The sequence below is a fragment of the Miscanthus floridulus genome, chromosome 18 (assembly GCF_019320115.1).
Source record: "Miscanthus floridulus cultivar M001 chromosome 18, ASM1932011v1, whole genome shotgun sequence".
NCBI classification, from domain to species: Eukaryota; Viridiplantae; Streptophyta; class Magnoliopsida; order Poales; family Poaceae; genus Miscanthus; species Miscanthus floridulus.
In genome coordinates this window covers 9,831,205-9,838,340 of record NC_089597.1, presented here as the reverse complement: position 1 = coordinate 9,838,340, position 7,136 = coordinate 9,831,205, and the positions used below count along the sequence as shown (strand labels likewise).

The 7,136-nt window shown below is 47.1% G+C and overlaps 1 pseudogene; it reads right to left on the bottom strand.

The window, feature by feature from the left end:
* Window positions 1-1,503: 1,503 nt before the first annotated feature.
* On the bottom strand, window positions 1,504-6,148 carry LOC136523259 (uncharacterized; annotated as a pseudogene).
* Window positions 6,149-7,136: the final 988 nt, after the last annotated feature.

Here is a 7,136-nt window from a genome sequence, read left to right as displayed (position 1 = left end):
GCCTCCACGGGCGAAGCCACCGACAGCCTATGCCAGCAACTCCATGGCATGGGAAGACTCACGGCGAGCAACCAACATTTCCGCCATCATCTCCGCGTGAGTCATCGGAGGAGGTGGTGGTGAAGGAGGAGGAGTCAGACGTGGAGCCTCATGGCTCTCCCCATTGCCATGCTCATTGCCCCGACCACTTTCACCTTGGCCCTCCCCATCACTGGTGCTCCTGCGACCAGATCTCAAGTTCATCTATAAGAGATAGGAACCATCCACTTAGAACAACCCTCTAGATCAGAAGCAAGGGATTAGAGAAATGACAAGACATTTATTAAAGCATTCTTTAGTTATCCTATCACTTTACTAATTCAATTATACGTGTAGGGGGACTTTAGCAACATGCTATTATCATGATGCATGTATCGGCCTTTACGCTCACTCAAGCCAAAATATAGCGGCATTCGCAAAATTTTGGAATATCGCACACTCACTTTCCGTAAGCTGAGCGATTTCTTGCACAACGTAAGTCAGTGTACCTACAGAAAATTGATTAGATAAAACCAGTGCCGCTATCCTAGATAGACCATATTGCTAAGGCTTATACTTATTTACATAATTTTAGCACATCCTACTTTTCGCAAACCTTTTGTTGGTCAAATTTTAAGTTTTAGAAAAGAGTGATGAACTCGTAAACTCATTATTGGCACTGGTACCAACTATGGCAGAACCATCCAAAATAACGCACTTACGGAGGCACTCGTCTTCCACCAGACACTAAGCACCCCGAAAGCGAGCTACAGCGGGAGGATTCTGTCGGGCACACCCCAAGGGACAGCCCAAAAGATCCACATTTTTTCCCAAGGATCCAATGATGAGAACGAGTTATTCTATGTAAGCACCTATTCTACCTTCAAGCAAGAGTTGAGCAACAGTTCCATTTCTTCACCTTTCATCTTTCAGTTCTTACTACGGTGCTAGAGTTTAGACAAGCCGTACCGGATTTCCCGGTGATTCGTGAATCAATGCCCCCAGCTGGGTACACTGAAAACACACGCCCCGCTTGTACCCTAGGCACAAGCAGGACCAAACCATCACCCTCATGTCCTGAGGTCCAGGTCCCCGTCCAAACTTGCCTGTGACTTGCCTAGCATCCAATGCAATGGCCGGTCCTTAACTGACACAGACAGGGAAAAAGTGTAACAAGGCTATGCCTTGTTGGCCGCAGGACACAACCTCTTACACCCACCAGTATCCAAACAATATCCCTGCCCGGTCACCATTTTTCCTTTCCACCATTTTATCATGAGTGATCATAATTATCACCTATTGTGAGTAACGGCAGGTTACTCACGCTACCGAAATCCTAAGCGTAGCAGCTACTTGACCTATACTAGTAGGACTCATATGTAGATATATTTATGCATATAGTTTCCATAAAATGCCTGTAACGTAAATGCACATCATATATATTCAGTGATCATTTAAAATAAGGGTTATGAACCTAGGCTTGCCTTAGGCAGGCGGTGGGTCAACAAGGTCAGCAACGAATGGCTCCGGGGCTCCCTCCTGCACGAGAATCTCCTCCTCGTACTCCTCAATGACCTCCTCATAGTCTTGTTCATCAGCAGGCAAGAACTCTACCAACTCGTGATCTACATGCATGAAATGATGATGCAACATTTAGTAATATGGCAACAGCAACTCTTAAAATAAAAATACATCTATCAAGCTACTAAGCTAGTCCTACCGACTAAGGTGCTAAGTTACCTACTGTTACCACTAACAAGTATGCAGCATGACATATATTATCTTAGCAACTAAAAGTATTCTTACTCTTAATACCGATTTACTCTATACATGATAAAACAAGGGTACTAGCTATTCTATTTATCAACCTACTCTAGGGTTACAAAAATTATAGTGAGTACATAATAATCTAATGAACCTACTATAAAAATTTCATGGCTAAAGCTATCATCAATTTGCCACAAAAATTCCTACAAATATTAAGCTAAATAATACTAAGCTTTCCAAATTGAATTTATGAACCTATCATTATCATAGCTAACTGTAAACTAACTACACTAACAGATAGATAGCATTTTTGTGAACCTCACAAATTTTATTTCACTATTTTTGGACATCTATAGAATTTACTATTATTTTTCAAAGTTTCGCTCAAAACTAAATTGAATAAACATTCGTAACTTCACTGGAAATTGAAAAATGCATTCCACCGCGTGGCCCAAAGCGCGAGTGGCTCGGCCCACACTGGCGCAATGTGCGCGCGCTCATAATGCATGGCGTGGCCCAATCTATGTGACGATGGCCCACGACGGGGAAGACCCGCGTGCGCCGGTCATCTTGTGAAAACGCCCTCGTCTGACCCGATAATCACGTGAGCACTGAGAGCACTATTCCGCCAGTCTATTATCTTACAACTACGCCCCTCCCCCTTTCCATCTTTACCACGGCCATACCCTCAGGCCCCCCATGCGTGCATCGGCGTGGCGGCACTGGCACCGAGCGGTTATGCCGGCCAGACCAGTCCCTCCCCGCCCCCAAATGCAAGCCGATATCTACCTAGGCGCGAGCGTGAGACGATGGGCAAAGAAAGCATGAGCTGGGATGCCGTAGTAAGGCCGGTCCACGGCGGCGGAGCTCTTGCAATGACAACAATGACATTCTAGTGAGCTACAACAATGTCGGAGAAGTTGGGGTAGCTAGTGAGCTCGAGGGACTCACCACGGACACAGACAAGGTGATGGTTCGACCGGAGACAGCCCGAGCCGAGCTGACCGCGTGCGCACGGACGGTGTGGTGGTGCACGGTGGTGGCAAAGCTGTGTTAGGTGAGGCTAGAAGGTGGTAGAGACTAGGAAAGGTTACGCAGGGTGATGAGTAGGAGGAGGCGAATCTGGCGGTGCAACGAATTGAACACGAGGAGCTCTAGATTGGGGCTTTACCGACGACGCGTGCCATGGCGGTCTTAACGGCCCAGTAGGAGGAAAACTCCAAATTGGAGCATGGCATAGCACGGATCACGACACGATGGGGTCGGGTGGCTGGCTTCCTACACCGCAAAGCTGTGGACTGAGTTAGTTGGGCCGAGGCGGCTCCACCAGGTCAAATTGCAAGCGCGAGTCCGGCGACCAAGGCGACAGAGGAACAGGGGTCGGCCGGCAAGGCTTGGCGTGATGTTGCCATAGCAGAACGCGGCTGTCAACTCGAAGCACAATTGCGCACATGCTATAGGGCGATGGGGAACCAGTCAAGGGCGCATAGGAATGGTTTAGCCGCAATGCCATAACTCACAAGCCGACGGCGGCTCGGCCCTACGCGCCGCAGTGGATGTCGCCGGCCAAGGGAGAGGCAGCAGCATAGTGATGCATCAAGTATGGATGTGATGGCAAGGTAGGCGGAGCAGGCCCATGTGCGGCTAGGTGACGGTGCAGGTGAGCATGCATGGGCGCGGTAGCAGGTGGCAGCGGCCAGCAGCGCGGAGCCAGCGGTAGGCCCGGGCAGCGCGGTGGGATGCGTGAGCGTCGTGTGCGTGAGCGCATGCCAGGGCGCGGCAACGGCGGTGCGGCCTACGTGACGATGCATGCCAGGGCAAGCCAAGGCTGTGACATCGAGCTGAACCGAGGCGGTGACCGCGTCTAGATGCTGAGTCGGCCGGGAACGTGTTGTGCACGCTTTTTAAAGCATCCCAAAAATCCCACTCAATGATCCAATTGCTAAATCACATATTCCATACTCGAGATGGCATATTAGGCTACTAAAACCAGGCTTAAGAACATACCACTAATTAACCCGATTCTCCCACAAAAATTCTCAAACTTAGCCTCGTCAACCCGTTTTCTAACTTAAGAAACTTGACCACGTCTTGATCGGTTTTGCGTCGAATTCGATTTCCAAGCTCTTAAGTATGCTCGCTAGCGAATCCCGCTCTCGACCGCAAGTATTTCACCGCCACCTATGAAACTTGTACTACAAACTTTATTAAAGTTTTGTACATGCGTTCTATAACATTTTTGTTCAATAAAAATTCGTTAAAAAACCTAAGTGATATAACACGACATGAAATATAACATTCGTTTTGTGTTTCCTATGAACGTTTCAAGTCGCAGAAATTGATTTACACACTATAATTCATACAGTATTACATAAACATGATGCACATGTAGAGTTTTAGAAAAAAAAATTACAGTGTAACACCGAGGGTGTTACATCCCATAACTGCGTAGTGTGGCTCATCAACTTAATTCCCCTATAATTAGTACAACTTTAGATATCTCCCTTTGTTTTGTAGATTGGTACCAATATGCTTCTTCTCCACTCCTCAGGCATCTTGTTCGATCGAAAGATATTTTTGAACATCTTGGTTCGCTTTACTATAGCTACATCCCTGAGACATCTCCACACCTTGATTGGGGTACCATCAGGGCCCATCGCTTTGCCCCCTTTCATCCTTTTCAAGGCCTCTCTGACCTCTGATTCTTGAATCCTCCACACAAAGCGCCTGTTAGTGTCATCAAACGAGTCGTCCAGCTGATCGGTGGTGTTCTCGTTCTCACCATTGAACAATTTATCAAAATACTCTTGCCATCTATGTATGATCTCATTCTCCTTCACCAAGAGCTGCTCCCTCTCATCCTTTATGCGCTTGACTTGGTTGAAGTCCCATGTCTTCCTATTGTGAGCCCTAGCCATCCTATAAATGCCATTCTCTCCTTCCTTTCTACACAAACGTCGGTAAAGGTCCTCATAGGCCCGCCCCTTTGCCTCACTCGCCGCTCGTTTTGCAGTCTTCTTTGCCACCTTGTACTTCTCTATGTTGTTTGCACACCTGTCATGATACAAGCACTTATAGCACTCTTTCTTTTCCTTAATAGCCTTTTGCACATCTTCATTCCACCACCAAGTGTCTTTCGAGTTGCATCCGCTCTCTTTGGTCACTCCAAGCACCTCTGAAGTAACCTTCCGAACGCATGTTGCCATCTTCTCCCACATGCTGTTTGCATCGCCTTCATCATTCCAAGGGCCCTCTTCAATGACCTTTTTCTTAAAGACCTTTGATGCCTCCCCTTCTAATTTCTACCACTTTGTTCCAGCAACCCTAGCTTGTTTGTTCCCATGAGCTTGCACCAGAAAGCGGAAGTCAGCCACCACCAGCTTGTGTTGAGCGACCACACATTCTTTAGGTATCACCTTACAGTTCACGCATGTTCGTTTATCCCTCCTTCTTGTAAGGACAAAGTCGATTTGACTAGAGTACTGGCCGCTACTAAAGGTCACTAAATGGGACTATCTCTTACAGAAGAAAGTGTTAGCTATCATCAGATCAAAAGCTATGGCGAAGTCTAAGACTTCCTCTCCCTTCTAGTTACTACTACCATATCCGAAACCCCCATGAACCGCCTCGAAACATACACTTGATGTACCTACATGGCCATTAAGATCACCTCCTATAAAGAGCTTCTCGCTACTAGGGACATCTCTAACCAAGCGATCTAAGTCTTCCCAGAAAAGCCGCTTAGCACTCTCATCATGGCCTACTTGGGGGCATACGCACTAATTATGTTTAAGACCATATCACTAATGACAAGTTTAACTAAGATGATCTTATCCCCTTGCCTTCTCACCTCCACCAGACCATCCTTGAGGCTCTTATCAATTAAAACTCCTACTCCATTTTTATTTGAAGTTGTCCCTGGGTACCTGAGCTTGAAGCCGGTATTGTCCACCTCCTTCGCCTTCTGCCCCTTCCACTTAGTCTCTTGGACGCATAAGATATTTACACGCCTCCAAACCAATGTGTCCACTAACTCTCTTAACTTACCTGTAAGGGACCCTACATTTCAGCTACCTAAACGGATCCTAGTTGGCTCGACTAGCTTCCTTACTCTTCGCACTCACCGAGGTAGGTGTGAAGACCCTTACTCATTTTGCACCACAACCGGGCATCGATGTGGCGCGCCACTAAGGCTGCGATGACCCGATCCTTGCTCACTTAACACCGTGTCTAGATCGCGACATGGCACGTCATGGGGGTGATGACCTGACCCTTGATCATTTAACACCATACCCAGGTTCCGACATGGCGCGTCGCTAAGAGGGTTATGCCCCAACGGGATTCTTTTGGGTTTCATCTCCATTAAAGTGGCTAAGTTTTTACATTGGCTCGCCGCGCCTAACACAACCACTACCAGAAACAGGCCCGTTGCTAAGAGCCAGCGTCTTTGCCGAGAGCCAAATGTCGGGCTCTTGGCAAAGAAAGGTTTGCCGAGAGTCGGCCCTCGGCAATGGTAGGCCATCGGCAATACCATATTTGCCGAGGGCCAGGCCGTCGGCAAAGAATTCCTCTCGGCAACCGGGCCCTTTGCCGAGGGTCCGGCCATCGGCAAAGAAAGGCCATTGGCAAAAGTTTATCTTTGCCGAGGTCCAACTCTTGGCAAAACGTGGCCGTCGGTAAACCTATGACGGTAGGCAAACGGCCTTCACCTGCCGTCTGTTTTGTCGAGGGTCAGAATTTGATCGATCACATGCGGAGATGTCTGGGTTTTAGGCATCGGACGTCGCAACTTGCTCGAAACCCACTCAATTTTTATCACAGCCTATACATGCGATGAAATGACACCTCGACAAGTTTCGTGAATTTTGGACCTCGTTTCCATTTTATATAATTTAAAAATACTTTACACGCAAGTTCCTCGCCGTGTTCCGTGAAAACAATGCGCCAAATTTGGCATCTATCACTGGATACGATCTCACACCACATGCAATACCATGAATATGATTTTTTGAATCACTCAATTCCAATATTCGATGCACCTACGGTTCAAATTTGAATTACCGGGAAGAATTCAAGTAAATGAAATAAACTTATTAAATATAGCTAATAAAATAAAAAAAGCTCCAAATTTTAAATATGCCTTTTAAATATTATTATTAGCCACCAGAAAAAAATTGGGAAAAAAAACAAAAAAAATTTGTATTTGCCGAGAGCCTCAAAGGGCTCTCGGCAAAGAGTTAAAAAAACGTTGCCGAGAGCCCAGATCTGGGCCCTCGGCAAAGGCCCAGTCCACATAGACCAGGCCAGAAAACCCTAATGGCCCACTGATCAGCCCTTCCTCTCGCCCACGC